Source organism: Herpailurus yagouaroundi, unplaced genomic scaffold (genome assembly GCF_014898765.1).
Source record: "Herpailurus yagouaroundi ecotype Mexico unplaced genomic scaffold, PumYag 210, whole genome shotgun sequence".
NCBI classification, from domain to species: domain Eukaryota; kingdom Metazoa; phylum Chordata; class Mammalia; order Carnivora; family Felidae; genus Herpailurus; species Herpailurus yagouaroundi.
Genome location: NW_024412441.1, coordinates 18,914,817 through 18,930,364, shown reverse-complemented (window position 1 = coordinate 18,930,364; position 15,548 = coordinate 18,914,817). Strand labels below are relative to the sequence as shown.

Below are 15,548 nucleotides of genomic sequence, written 5' to 3'. Positions count from 1 at the left end.
TGAGGGCCGGCCGCGGGAGCGTCGCGCCCGCGCCCCGCTCTCAAGACCCCGACCCGGGCCGTGGCGAGGCCAGCTGACACCTGCTGCGTCGGGCCGCGGGCCGCAGCGTTCCCGCGCGGGTGCCGGAGCGGTTTCGGGCGGGGGCCGCCGGGCGCGCGCGCCCACGGCAGGAGCGTTCCCCGCACGCAGCGGATGGTGTTCCTCCAGCGCTTCGCCGAGCCCGGGCCACGCTCCTGAGCCAGGTACCCGGGCGGTCTGCGGCGGGCTGGCCGCGAAGCGTGCGTGGGCTTGCGACCGGTGGCGCGGGGAGACCTGGGCGGGGGCGGCGCGGACCCAGTAGCGCCCCGACGTCTGCCCAGGTGTGTGGCCGGCCAGGGCAGAGCCCACGCGGCCAGGTGCCCCTCGGACTGGGGGTTGGGGGGTGGGGTGGAGGGGGGCGCGATCCCGCGCGGCCGCCTCGTGGGGCAGCGCGGGCCTGGGCGGAGATGAGCCAGACACGCTCACGCAAGTGCCCAAAGTTTCCCTTTGCTCACTTTGCTGGACTTAACTTTGAATTGTGAGGTGAAGCATAGCAGTTTCAAGCTTTAAGAGGGAAGTCGATCTTGCTGGGTCTGGATCGTTAGTATACGAAGTATTTGTGCCTGCTGTCTCTAAAGGCCATTGCAGGATAAATTAGTGGACAAAGTCACTAAATGCTTTTTTATGTGTTAGTTAATGGTTTATTTGTAGGCAGGTTTTAGGCTTCGGTTACAAGCCACCAGTAAGGGATTCTGGGTTCCATGTAAGAAATATTCAAATTGGGGGGCGTTGTCTTAAAAAAATTATAGTTGACATGCAATGTTGTATGAGTTTCCAGGGTATGATTTGACAGTTCTATAAGTTACGCAGTACTCACCACAGTGTTCAAAATTTTAATCAACAAAATATATCTTGAACAGATGCTTCATACCTGGCAGGGCTTTAATTTGAGGTTAATAACAGCATAGGTAGTTACTCAAATGAGCCAACATTTGGCTTTGAAATGCAGGGAAAAAGGAATGCCACCGTTTGAATCGGACTTGTGTAGGTACAGGCTGACAGCTGGCATCGTGTCACTGCTGAACACTTAATTTTGAGCCAGGAAATCTCTCCAATGGGAGACAAGCAGCTGTGTGATCTTTTTAGAGGATCACCCCATACCTTCTCAAGCTATCTTAAAATATCCTCCCTTATTCAAGCCTGCAAGCTTTCTTCATTTACATAACGCAGGCAGTGGACCATGGAATAGAATCTATTTAGACCCCTGGTATTCAATCTGGAACTCAGTCACCTCATCCCCCACACACCTGGAATTATGGAGCAGGGTGGTCACTCCTGAGAGCCCTTTGAGGTTATAAAATTGTGAGGGGAAACATCTGGAGAGGGCCCCGCAGTGGTGTCTGGGATCCCTGCGTTTGGGAGCTGGTGGAGAAGGGTTGAACTGGCTGGTTTCCTGGCTCTGCCCCAGTCTGGTGCTGAGCCATGTTGGAGCCTGAGGCAAAAGGAAAAATCACTAATCTGGATCCTGTCTTTAGTTAAAATTGTAATATTTAGCACGACATAGATTTTGTGTTTATTTTGACGTTTTAAAACACTGCATTAAGACGTTTGCCTTGTGGAGCTTTTGGTCTCCCTTTAAATTTTGCGTCTGAGGTGAATGCCTCGCTTGCCTCACCCTAGTTCTAGACTTGCCTGTGAGTCCAGGTGCTTAACTTCTGCAAGCATCAGTTTCCTCACCTATAAAATAAAAAAAAAAAGTAGACTCTCCATGGATGTTGTACAGCTAAAGCATAGCATTTGGCTGTTTACACAGGACTAGGCATATGGGGACCATGAAAGGGTGGCTGTCCTATTTGTATTTCCCCGAATCTTCCTGAGTCTTGGTTTGCACTCAGCAAAATGGGAGTAATATAGCCAGCTCACAGGGATGCTGTCAGGGTTAAATGAGAGAATGTGTGTGAAGGCGCTGGCCCTCCTGGAGGGTAAGTTTTCTGTGATGGCTTGGTGGACCCCGGATTTGCCTTGCAAGGTCACAACCACTTGCTTTCCCCTCTGGACGTTAGCCTTGTGCCTTGTCATGCACAGACACTCATAAATTCTGTTTGTGTTGCATTGAGATCCCACAGAAGCTTTTGAATCAAAGTAGAGATGTTTCTTGCCCAGGACTTATTTTGGAGTGGTGAAGTTCACCAGCCACAAGTTGTAGTTAGCAAAATGTTTTATAAATGAGCTTAATTTTGCTACTCCAAACAAACGACTTTGGTTCCCTTTTGGTATATTTAGTCCTTATTTATGATTGTGATTTTCCTGAGCCTAAGTCAAGTGATATTATCTCAGTCACTAGCTTAAGGCAACTTGGTCCCTTGAGAGTCAGTCTCTCAGTCTCTCTAGGTTACTCTTGGGGGCCCCTTCTCCCCACAGGTGGTCTCTGGGCACCAGGACAAGGTTGGCATCATGTAAAGGTGTGTGGGAGAGTGGCCTCTTGCTGGCCTTCTATTCCTCTTGCTGATGCATTTCCCATCACCACCACTGAGCCTTCTTTCCCTCCTCCACTGAATGTGGTCCGGCTGGGTGTCACTGGGGTGAGCTACAGCTGGGACCTGGCTCCTGCAACTGGCTGTGAGGTCGGCACACTCTGGCTCTCTTCTAGGTCTCTCCTGGGCACCCGAGAAACTGCCCGGATCATGTGGCACTATGTTAGGCTTCCATTTCTGCCCCACTTGAGTGGTCCTCAGTGTTCCCAATAGGAAGCAGGACAAAAACTTCCCATGTTTTGTGTTCCCTTCAACCTTCCATGGATTTTTCTTCCCTCACCACCTCTTCTCTAGGTGATGCAAAGCAGTGAGGGGGGGGGGAGGGTGCTCAGTCCCTTCAGCTTCCCCTTTTCTTAGTACTGGAAGAGTGTTGTTTTTTTTTTTAAGATTTTATTTTTAAATAATCTCTACACCCAACATGGACTCAGACTTACAACCCTGAGGTTGAGTTTCATGCTCCACTGACTGAGCCAGTCAGGCACTCCAAGAGCTTTTTTTTTTTTTTTTTAACCGGGGGGGAATATTAATTAGTATTATCTTTTGTTTTTTCTGTATTTTAATTTATAAAAAAAAAAAAATTTAAAAAATTTTCTCCCCCCCCCCCCCCCCAGCTTTGAAAAATCAGATGCATCCTGATGAGGTGGGAAGGAGGCAGGGAAGAACAAACTGGGAAAATAGGGAAAAAATTCCCTTCCTCTCCCTGCTCTCCATCTTTCTGGCCACACTGACCCGGGTTATGGGCACTGGGCTTCTTAATACATGGAAAAGACTGGGAAAGATATAGAACCTGCTGGAAATACCAGTCACAGGCTGGGAGGAAATGGGGAAAGAGCAGCTTTGAAGCTTTGTTGGTGGGTGGGAGAAGAGACTAGTTTTCTGCTACACATTACTGAGTCCAGCCCAGTAAACCAGTTTCAGGTGGATTAATGTCTTTCAAACCATTACCCCCTATTTATGCTGCTGTTTCTTCATCATCAGAATGATCCACTGTGTGCTTTGCATTTACTAAAAGCATAAGAGAAACAGAAAAATCCAAGTCATAATTAGTTGCTTCTTCAGGGTGCTTAGGAATTATTTGAAGCATAAGATTAGCCTTTAGGAAGCCTAAAGCTGTAAACCCAAGCTCTGGGTTTTGTTTTCACACTCAGTGGTTGGAAGGTGAAGTGGTCAGGGAAGGCTTCTTGGAGGGGGTGACTTAAAGTAACATTAAGACTTTGCCACATGGATGTGAGATGAAAGAAAGCTTTCCATGAGAAGGAGCTCTTGAGTGCCTAGAGACAGAAAGGCCTTCCCAGGGGTGGCCTTTCAGGATGTGCTCGTGGCTTGACCCTTCTTGGTGTCATGTTTATCCCTTTTGTTGTCTAGGTACCTGTAAACACTGGCACAGTTACTGTCATCTGTAGGTAGGACAACAGGAATGGTCAGCTCTCTAAATCCTTGTGTTTTCCCAAACTAATGGAAATCAGATGTGTTTTCATCTACACTGTTTTCTTAGATATTTGCATCTGGAAAATAATTTCAAACTTTTGGGTCAGGTCAGTGGTCCTTGAGATATGTTTGTGATTCTGATGAGTTAGTTACCTTGGAATTCTTTGTATTGCTTTAACGTGCTATAACCCATAATTCTGAGCTCAGTGGGTCATGAACCAGAAGATGCCATGTGAGTACTCATGGAATTTAGTGTCTAATAGACAGGGAACAGTGAGACAGGTGCGACCATGCACCCAGGGGCTCCTTGACAGGTGTCAACGCCTGATTCCATGCAGACACTTTTCAGATGCAGATTCCTGGTAGGAAGGACTCTCAAATATTTTTCTTATGATTAAGGTATCTGTGAAAAGAAATTACAGAAGATCTTTTTGAAAGGTGAGGAGTAGACAGTTATTTAGTTGCTCAAGCCTCTTCCTATCCCTGGTGTGTGAGGCTGATTTGTAAATGTATGCAGTTTGAGAACTTCTGGAATACTTGGCCTCACGTCTGAGGTCCATTCACCAGTCTCTGCATCCTTTCTGACCCCCAAATTCTCATGTTTGTGGGAGGCAATAGAAGCATTAGCTGTGGTGTGTGATTTTCCCAAGAAACTGCTCTCTGAATGTGGCATATGAAAATGTCAGAGGTGTTTTGCTTTCTTAAAGTAAGTGATCCAGCCAAGGGGGGCAGTCAGGGCGCTGGTTTCAGCTGTGGCACTTAAGAGTCCCTGTGACCTCAGGCACCCCAGCGAATGGGGGGGGGGGTTACTCATACACACACACACACACACACACACACACACACACACACACACAAGCATCACTTGAGGTATTGTATCAGCAGAAGAAATGCTTCATAAATTATTTATGACTATTCTTCCATTTCCTTTCTTAGAACGTACCTTAGTACGTACCTTAGTACGTACCTTAGTACCTTAGAAGGGTACTTATTATAATTCCCAATTAGGACCCCTAATAAAGTACCCTACAGCAATAAAGGGTCCTTCTGCATCTGAGATCTGATGGCATTTAAGGAAAATGAGCAAATGTGCTACAGAGTGCCCCTGAGAAAAGTTAGTGATAGATGTCATGTGGGGAAAGGCCTTGATGCAATTGAAAGCACACAGTGAGAAGTGAGGGGAAAGCGATGGGAAGGGTAGCACAGGTAGGATAGTGTGAAAGTGGGTGGAAGACCTTCAGCATCTGGGTCGTGGGGTACACTGTGGTCATGGGCTCCATCTCTCTCTACAGCATTAGCTGTCCCTGCTAATATGTGGTTACAAGGACCAGTTAAAGTACTAGCGGAAGGGCCATAGATGGGACACACACACACACACACACACACACACACACACACACACACACTTGTTCTATTGGTGAGACTCGTAGGGACAATTCTGCCCTGCCACATCTGTGGCTCCTCAGCGAGCCTGATGAACAGCCATGGATTAGAATGGGTGTCACCAATGGGTAACCAAATTGCAACCAATATTAGGTTCCTCTTATATATTTAATGTTATACATAAGAATATGTCATGAATATTTAGTATTTTTTCAGCATTTAGTGTATCATGAATATTTACTGCCCAGCTGCTTTGGGTATATTTAGTACGTCATGAATATTAGGTATCTCTTGTCCTTCCACACCTTTCTGTCTGTTTGATATACACATGTTCTCTTTACTGAGTTTTATCTATACTAAACATATCTTATAAGTCATCCATCCCCTTTGCTGTCTTTTCTTTAGAATTGAATATTCTCAAATAACATGACAAATGTACATTACACCAGCCTAGTCTCTTAAAATAAATTTCCAGGTTGTATATATTTTTGTGAAGCCATTGTCCTATCAGGATGGGTGTCTGAGGTGTGTGGGGGCCTCTGGGACCGGGTGTAGGTCTGTATAGGCTGTTAAAGCTTGCTCATGTGCACTTCAGGTTTGCAGATGGACAGTGGACTGTGTGCTCGGGGCTGGTTTCTGCTCTTGGCTCCTCAGGAAAGAAGTGACCATGGGAGAATGTCCATCCGAGAGGCTATACCTGTTGTTTTGAGCCTTGCGCAAGCTGGTCTCAACTCTTAGCTCTTTTTGGTTGGATGCAGCTGTGTGGCCAGGCACAACATCTGCACCAGCAGGGACAGGGACAGGAGCATTGGATGTGGGGTCACAGTTCACCTGGGGCCTAGGCTCAGCCCTGGGCCTCTTGAGTTCTCCTCCCTGGTCTGCAGCTGATGTGGGCAATGCAGTGAGCTGCTCTGGAACACCATCCCCTCTCTGCACCTGCTGTTCCAACCTGTGTCTAATACCACACTCCTGGTCCAGAGGTTCCATCATCTTGCTTTAATACATTAATTACTCCCCTTTTCTTCCCCTCTATTCCCTGAAAAGTGGTAGCAGGAACTTTTTCATGGGTCCTTTCTGCATGGACAATTTGTGACATGGAAGCGACAAGCGCGAACCCTGCTGATGGAAACGGGGAGGAGGATGGGATTTGGGGGCGGGTCAGGCCCACACACTGGACATCGTACCACTTCACCTGGTGCTTTGTTCTCTGTGAACTAGGCTCATTTCCTCAGAAACTGAAGTGGTCACGTATGTTTGGATGGTTGCTGGGTGGCAGCTGCATGCTCCATTGGAAATCAGATCTTTAAATCACCATGTATTAGCGTTTCCAGTATACCGTCTGGGTGAAACAGGCTCTTCACGTACAAACACAAAACATTTTGCACATCTGAGTCACTGTTTTCTGAGGCTTGGCCTGTGTCATCTTGTTTTCATCATGGCCTCCATGAGCAGAGATGGTTCTTTCAGCTGAGGTGTTCGTGCTAGCAAGGCTTCCCTGGTACCACGTTTAGAGCTGAAATTACAGGTTGTGTTTCATGGGCCCTGGGGCAGCCCAGAGGCATCCCTCGATAGTGGAGGAACCACTGCAGGCAAGACTCTGCCAGGCCAGCAGGCAGGGAAGGCCCAGAAGGTCGTGAACTTGGCGTGGGGCAGGCCTGCCAGCCGCCCAGAATGCCGACCAGACGTGTGATTTGGCTCGTCGCAGTCAGGCTGCTCCTTGGCTGCTCCCTTGTGTGGCACAAGGCCAGGTGCGGCACAAGAGACTGGCTCCACCACGAGGCAAAGCCAGGGGTGGAACATGAGTGGGCGTCTTGCTAGATCTGGGGGCACGTCCTCCCAGATATTTGTCTGTGCTATACCGAATATTCATGTGTGTGTACATGTGTGTGTGTGCACGCAAAAGTACCTGTTTAATATGAAGAGGTAATATCTACATTGTTTCATGCTGCCCTTTCTTTCTTTCTTTCTTTCTTTCTTTCTTTCTTTCTTGTATATGTCTTTATTTGAGAAAGACAGAGAGAGTGTGCACGCAAGTCAGGGAGGAGGAGAGAAAGAGAGAGGGAGAGAGTCCCAAGCAGGCTCTGCACTGTCAGTGTGCAAAGCCCCATGCAGGGCTTGAACTCACGAACTGCAAGATCATGACCTGAGCTGAAATCAAGAGTCGGATGCTTAACCAACTCAGCCACCCAGGCGCCCCTGCCTTTTCAAAATTAGTATTGTGTGTTGAGTCTCTTTTCCACATTGCTAGATATTCTTTCTTAGTATTGGTTGTGTGGCTGTGAGGAGCTCCCATAGGATGGGCAGGCCCAGCCTACTTAACCCAAGTCCTCTGTTGGATCAATGTCTACTTAAATTATTTTCAACCCTTAGCCACTTAGTAATGGTAGGACGGTGAACATCTTTGTCCACGCTCTTTTGCACATTTGTCTGGTTGGTTCCTTCCAACTACTATCTCATAAGTAGATTTCCTGTGTATGTACATGCCTCCTCCTTTAATATGCCCTGCCTGGAATAATTTTTTTTTCACACCAAGGTGTATGTGTGTGTGTGTGTGTGTGTGTGTGTGTGTGCGCGCGCGCGCACGCGCGTGTGTGCATGTGTGTGTATTTATGAGAGAAATTTCCCTCCTCTTGGCCGACAGTGTCTTCAACATCTGTGTTATTCAGGATTTGCTCGAGTTAGTTTAGGCAGAAGAGGATTTAATGCAGGAAATTCAGGGCCAGCAGAATCGTTAGAAGCTTGGCCCTTGGCCAGACCTACAGGAGTGACCCCCAGAACAACACTGCAGGGCTGGCTGGACAGGAGCTGCTGCCTCCAACCCCAGACCCATTCCGTGGAGGGTCCCTCCTGCTCAGTGTACATCCATGAAGCTGGGGACAAGGCTGTGGGACTTCCACACCTTTCTCCCCCCATGGAAAAACCTGATGCTTCTGCGGAGGTGGTGGTGTCTGTTAGCAGAGATGCACAGGAGACTCTTCCACGTGGGGAGCCTGGCAGGGAGGGAGGCTAGGAAGTCAATTTATGAACTATATTTCTCCTTGGTTTTCTAGCCTCTAGCAGGCAGCAAACAAGCCAGGGAGTGTGAACAGAATCTCAGCTTTTATTTGTTTTTCTAATGTTGTCCTTTTAGTGTTGTATCTGAAGCAGGCAGAGGTGAGGTTCACAGAATGTAGCCACAGGTATGGTGATGGGCCTGGGTCCCTGTCTCACAGAATCAGTTGTTCTGCTCTCAGAGAAGGCCCAGAATCTTTCACGGATAAGGTTTTCATTTCAGTTGCCTTGGACATGAGCCCCAGTCCCCTTCCTACTCACTCTTAGAAACCAGATTAGAAGCTTCTCCAGCCTGAGCTTTGTTCAGATAGGTGACAAAACAACATGAAGCCATGTACCAATAGTTCCTGCAGACTTGCCTTGTCTATGAACCATGTATTTGAAAATCAGATCCCCGGAGACCTGCCTCAGTGGGAAGGGTGTGGGTTGTCTAGTTGTTTTCTCTTGACATTGGAGACCCTTTGCTCTCTCTCCCCCTTTCTTGGTGGTGTCGTGTTAATGTTGAACAGCCCTGTTATTAGGCATGGGGAGGAAGCAGGAGTTAGCGTACTGTCAAGTTAAGATTCAGATTTTTTTTTCATGAGCCATAATTGATCAGCAGTCAGTTTATGAACTATATTTCTCCTTGCCTCTCCAAACAGGCTTTTGTGCATAATTACTGTGAATTCAGGTGTTTGTATAGTGCCAAGTTCCCCCTCTGAGTGGATTACTGCATTTTCAGTTGTTTAGGAAAAGCATTGCTGAGGAAGGGTTCCAGGAAAGACTGTGTCTTTAGCAACCCTCAGCCCATGGGTGGCCCAGGGTGTTTTGGTGACTGTGGGGGTCAGCTACCAACCTGATGTGCACACCTTTCTGGCCCTAAACAGGCCCTCCACCCCTTACAGTAAATGTTACCCTTCAGAGATTGACTATTTAAAGCAACCTGATGGTCCCTAACTCGAAGCTCTGAGGGAGATGCCGGGGGTGAGGGAAGAAGGAGCCCAGCTTCCTCCCAACTCCAGATGGGATGTGACAGCTTTTGGGACAAGTTCTTGGAGGGTCCAAAAGGTCATTATTTTAGAGACCCATCAGAGAAACCCATATCTTTTACAAAGGAGAATGTATTGGTGATTTGATATATCCCAAGTGATTCACTTTGGGTTTCAACAGCACCTTCCTTCTGTAAATTAAAAATAGAACTTGACAGAGCTGGTCACTATATGGTAAAACCTTGGTTTGCGAACACAATTCATTCTGGAAAACATGCTTATATCCAAAGCTCTTGGATATCAAAGCGAATTTCCCCATAAGAAATAATGGAAACTCAGATGATTCGTTCCACAACCCAAAAATATTCATGTAAAAATGATTACAATACTGTAATATAACATAAAGAAAATACAAAATATAAAGAGAAATAAACAAATTAAGCTGCTGTTACCTTTGAAAACCTTCGTGGCTGATGTGAGGGAGATGAGAGAGGAGGGTTATTGTGTAGGATGACTTTTACTATCACTAACGGAATCACTGCTGTCTGTTGGCTCAATGGAATCTTTTTCTGTATGGAGGCAAATGGCTAGTCTCACATTGATAGTGACTACAGTACAATATTAATAAGCACTTGTCATATACTGTATTTAATGTAACTGGCAATAGGCAGTAGAGGAAAGGGTCTATATCTGCAGGAAGCCTGACCTAGAATGAAACAAAGCATCCCAAGCTTACTTGTGTATGGAAAAGCAAAGGACAGTTCATTGGTGCTTTGAAGTGACAAAAAATACACTAGTGCCAGTTGTGGGCACTCTCTAACGTTCTAAAAAGTCACTGATTTCTGCCAAACACTGGGGCCTGAGACAGAGCATCCTAGCATGGGAGATCACCTGTAATCCCACAGAGAGAGAGAGAGAGAGAGAGAGAGAGAGAGAGAGAAACCATTGGCTCAGTTGTGATCATGTGATGTTTGGCATCACATACTGCTCATATCACAAGACATTGCTCATTTATCAATTTAAAATTTATAGAAATATTTGCTCATCTTGCAGAACACTCTCAGAATAAGCTACTTGTAATCCAGTACTATACTTACTACCTGTTGAACACTGGGCACCATTTTGGGTATTTCCCCTTCATCATCTCACTGAAGCCTGTGATCACGCTGTGCATTTTATAAATAAGGAAACTGAGGCCCTGAGAGGTGAAGTAACTTGGCCAGGGTTCCTCAGCTAGTGAGTGAAAGAGCTGTGAACCCAGCTCCACTCACCACTCCCCCTGTTTCTCTCAGAAGATGATTTCCCCTTGAAAATAGCCTCTGTTTCCAAGGATGTGGAGAAACAGGAGCCCTCTTGCACTGTTGGTGGGAATGCAAACTTGTGCAGCCACTCTGGAAAACAGTGTGGAGGTTCCTCAAAAAATTAAAAATAGAACTACCTTATGACCCAGCAATTGCACTACTAGGAATTTACCCCAGGGACACAGGAGTGCTGATGCATAGGGGCACATGTACCCCAATATTTATAGCAACACTGTCAACAGTAGCCAAATTATGGAAAGAGCCTAAATGTCCATCACCTAATGAATGGATAAAGATGTGGTTTATATATACAATGGAATACTACTTGGCAATGAAAAAGAATGAAATCATGCTGTTTGCAGCAACGTGGATGGAACTGGAAGGTAATATGCTGAGTGAAATAGAGAAGTACAGATATCATATTTGTCACTCATATGTAGATCTTGAGAAACTTAATGGAAGGCCATGGGGAAAGGGAAGGGGAAAAAATAGATACAAACAGAGAGGGAGGGAGGCAAACCACAAGAGACTATTAAATACAGAGAACAAACTGAGGGTGGATGGGATAGAGGGGAAAATGGGTGATGGGCATTGAGGAGGGCACTTGTTGGGATGAGCACTGGGTGTTGTATGTGAGCCAATTTGACAATAAATTATAGTAAAAAAACCTTGTTTCTCTAGTGTGCAACCGAGGTACTTACACACACAAGCGCTGTGTAGTTGTTGGCTTTATTGCTGTTACTATTTAGCGAACATGCCCAGATGCTGTCATGATTGCTTTACCCTCACTGTTTTTATCCCGATTTTACAGAGGAGCAAACTGAGGCACAGGGAGGTTATGGGACTTACCTAAATCACCAGTACACAGTGGAACAGGGATTTGAACCCAGCGTCCTTTCCTTGTTGCCCTGCTTTTAACCTGTCTTGAACTGTTAACTTGCAATGACTGGGAAGTGTCCTTATAACTCCCCCAGGGTTTTACTTAATGGGAGGGAACACTCTTGGAAAATCGTTCCCGTTGGTGTTCACAGAGCCTGGAGGGGCTCTTTACTCCCCAGTCAGATTCCTTCTGAGCCCACCTCCCTGACATTCCAGCCACAACTGGAGTCTAGGTGGAGACCTTTCTCCTGCCTCTCTCTCTCTCGGCTGCCTGCAGCAGATTTTGCAGGAAAGGAGAGGAGGGGAACGTCACGGATGGAGGTGGCAAGGGCACAGGCACAGGCTGAAGGCTGGGCTGACCACACCCTGGCAGACCCCTGGCTGTTTGGGTGACCTTGAGGACAGCCTTGGGCTTACTTTCCAACTGCACGCACTGGGAGATTGAGATATGTGCCTCCCAGGGTTGTTGGGAGAAGAAAAGGCAATAGTTTATGTGGAAATGGCAGACATGCTGTAACCAGTGTATAAGAGTGAGTTAGAAATGACATTTTATTTTAATTGTTATTATAATTTAGCCCTTTTTATTAATACATTTCTAGGAAGAGTAAGGCCTCGTGACTGGGGGCTCTGGGCACAAAGCCTAACTCTCCTGTTCTCCAGCCTCATGGTCTCTCAGTGCCTGGGTTACCCATGGGGGTGGGACTAGCACCGGCCTCGAAGGATTCATGTGGGGACTGGCTGGAGTGCTAATGTCCCAGGGCAAGCACGTACTTAGCCCCAGCTCTTAAGTACTTGCTCACCTGAAGGCCTGCAAGTTAAATGGCTGCCATCTGTGAGAATAAAAACCGAAGTGGTACAGTGGGGGAGAACGGATTGGAGCCACCAATGGCTGAACAGGTTATGTCTTCCAGGCACTATTAGGCACTTATATGACCTCACTAATTCTGCGAATAACCTTTAAAAGTAGAAATGATTGTCACTCTTTTGAGGTGAGGAAACTAAAGCTCAGGGAGGTGAAGGTGATGTGCGGGTCCCCATCACAGGAAACCCAGGGGGCTGCATCCCGAGTCTTTCTGGCTCTATGGGGCTATTCTAAGTGAACTGTTCACCATGTACCAGCATGATTAACTGCAGGAACAAATACTTCCCCCCAAATCATCTGTTCTTGTTTCGCCCCCTTTCCCAGATAAATACTGCTGTTGTGGCATCGTGTTATGCTCTCCTAGTTCTTTGCTGTTCTGATGGACATAGACAGAGTCTCTTGTGCAAAGTGGCAGTTTAAAACCCTCATGGCCAACCAAACTGGAATTCCCATCTGAACTCACGTCAAGGAGCAGTATCCAGGATGGCTGCCGTGGTGTTTGGTTTCTTAAAGGCTGTTGGTTCTCCTCTAAAGCTTGAGTGCCTGGTCTTTCTGAGAATGAGGGTCCCTTTGTAACATTGAACAATTTGGGAAACCTTTCACATGACAGTAACTGTATTTTCATGAGCCATCAAGAAGTGTCACTGCTCAGTATAGCTTTAGTATTAGAAATATACAGGTCATCAGGGCGCCTGGGTGGCTCCATTGGTTTAGCATCTGAATCTTGATTATGGCTCAGGCCATGATCCCAGGGTTGTGGGATCCAGCTGATGCTCAGCATGGAGCCTGATTAAGATTCATTCTCTCTCTCTCTCTCTCTCTCTCTCTCTCTCTCTCTCTCTCTTTCTCTCTCTGCCTCACTCATGTGCTTTCTCTCTCTCTTAAAAAAAAAAGGGAGAAAAAAGAAAAGGAAAAAAAAGAAATACACAGGTTGTCTTAGCCACGTAGGGACCATGAGGCACCTGAGACCCCTCTCTTCTACATGGACTCTAACAGAAGGCTCTGGGACTCTTGCAGCCATGTCTTTCCCTCAGTAACCCAGACTCAAAGGGTGCCTTGGCCTCCTGTCTACCTGTGAGAGATAGCCAGGTATTGAGCTAATTTGAATACGAAATCTATAGCCAGAAGAAAACCAGGCAAAAGTCCCTGAGACAAACTTATCAATTTAACCAGTCCCACTGGTTAAAGTCCTTGTCTGTTTATTCAGTGTTCCTTCAGGACACACTTATCAAGGCCCCTGTGAAGCTCACAGTCTATACAGTAGCTCTAGATATAAAGGCATAAGTGCAATGAATGTGACAGGTGAGGGCAGTGGATTCCACTGAGGCAGGCTGTGCAGGGTCTGGGTTGTAGAGACACTGGCCAGGCTTGAGCTGGGTCTTCCACAGGGAGTTTACAGGGAACCCTGCTGGGCTCATGGTAGGATGGAGCTGACTGGCCCAGTAGGTGTGGGAGGCTGAGAGTCCATAATAGTTTCAGGGCCCACAACAATGTTTTAATTTCCTTTAAAATCCAAAGGAAAACATGAACTTTAGGCTCAACAAAATGTGTTAATATATAATAACATCATCTTTATGCTGATGCAACTGTAACATGTACTTTTTAAATTTTTATTTAATAGAGGAAGGGGCCTATGTAGGCAAAGGTGCCTAGAGCCCAAAACAGTCATAATGTGGCAGGATGGCAGAGTGACCTCCTGACCCAGGGAACTGCCTGAGCTGAGTCACACAGGCAGGGATGACCCAGGTGAGGAAGGGACCGCTCAGAGGCTTGGCTTAGCAATGCAGTTGGGTTGGGGGAAAAGCAGGGACCCTGAAAAGACTGTCTCAACCTTGGCCACAGCCTGTTCATTGAAGGCAAACAGCCCTTGGTTTTGCAGGCTCAGGACCAAGTGTTTGGGTGCCTCAGCCTTAGGCATCACTGAGAGGTAGATGCGAGGGAATTTCAGGACCTTCAGAATATTAGCTAAACCCAGAAAAGGTTGTATTTCTCAAATGTGAGGTATTTGCGGTGGGGGGCGGGGTTCTAGTCCCACCCTGGTCACTTGGAGTTGAGGCTTACACCTTTGAAAAGGTTTCCTCATATGAAAGCTGGGGCAGTAATTCATACAGTTTTGCTGAGGGAATTAGATAGCACATGTCGAGTGCCTTCCTAGCCCAGTGCCTGGCCTGTAGGCACTGTCAAATGCTGGTTTCTTTCTCCTTTCCTTGTATACTTGGCCTCATTCAGGGCAGGCCAAGGAGATGGAGGTGTGCTTACCTGGGCCGTGCCTTGGCTTGGTACCAGCACCACTTGTGGCTGCCCTAGCCTTACCTACCAGGCTGACTCAGAAGGTCTGGGTGGGACCATAGTTTGTGTTTAACAAGCTTTACAGGTGAATCTGCTGTGTGGCCAGGGTTGAGGGCTTTGGCCTTCACATGAGCACGTCTGTGCCACAGTTTGGTACATTTGATTTCCAAGACCCAGGCTCCCACCTTTTTGAGGGAGGGAGGAGCCTGAGGCCTCGTGTGGGGAGAGTCCAAGAGCGCAAGGCTGGGCTGGCCTGGGTCCCATCCACCCTGAAGAGGCACAGGCACTCCTTTGTCCTCGGCCCCACGGGCCTCCCCTTCTTCCTGGAGTACTTCTTTCTTTTGGCTTGAGGAATGAGCAGAGCTGAGTGGCTTTTCTCCACACTGACGTTTCCAGTTTCCCTCATCTACTTTGTCAACACACATTTGTTGCAGCCATGTGCATGGCACAGTGATTTGAGGCAGGACAGCTTAGATGTGGGCCAGGCCTTCATGGCACCACCTGATAGAACACAGATGTGTGCCTCTTATCATAAAGTAGACTAAAGTAAGGGCTACTCCACAAGGTGCACACCCTATGGGGATTAATGAATTGAGATTATGGAGGCAGCGTTGATGGATCTGGAGGAGTGAATGCCACTTCTACGGTCAGGGTAGCATGTCCACTTGGAGGGAGAGTGTGGCATGTGTAGGAAAGGCCGTGTCTGATGGTACAGGACACGGACGGTATGGAGGGCTGAAGAGGGCAGCAGAGTTTAAAGAAGTGGGCTGTGGCTGGACTAGGAAGGCTGGGCATCCCACAGGAAAGTGCTGGCACTCTTGAGTGGTCATGTCCC

The 15,548-nt window shown here is 47.2% G+C and overlaps 1 protein-coding gene across 3 annotated transcripts in view; it reads left to right on the top strand.

Moving 5' to 3' along the window:
* The window catches only part of CRACDL (CRACD like), a 145,168-nt gene that overhangs the window by 675 nt on the left and 128,945 nt on the right, over nucleotides 1-15,548 (top strand). The window contains exon 1 of one of the 3 annotated variants that reach the window (XM_040453991.1): nucleotides 22-242. The exons of 1 other annotated variant lie outside the window; for it this stretch is intronic. The gene's annotated coding sequence lies outside the window, so the exon portion shown is untranslated. One more of the 3 variants, XM_040453993.1, reaches the window with a different exon arrangement.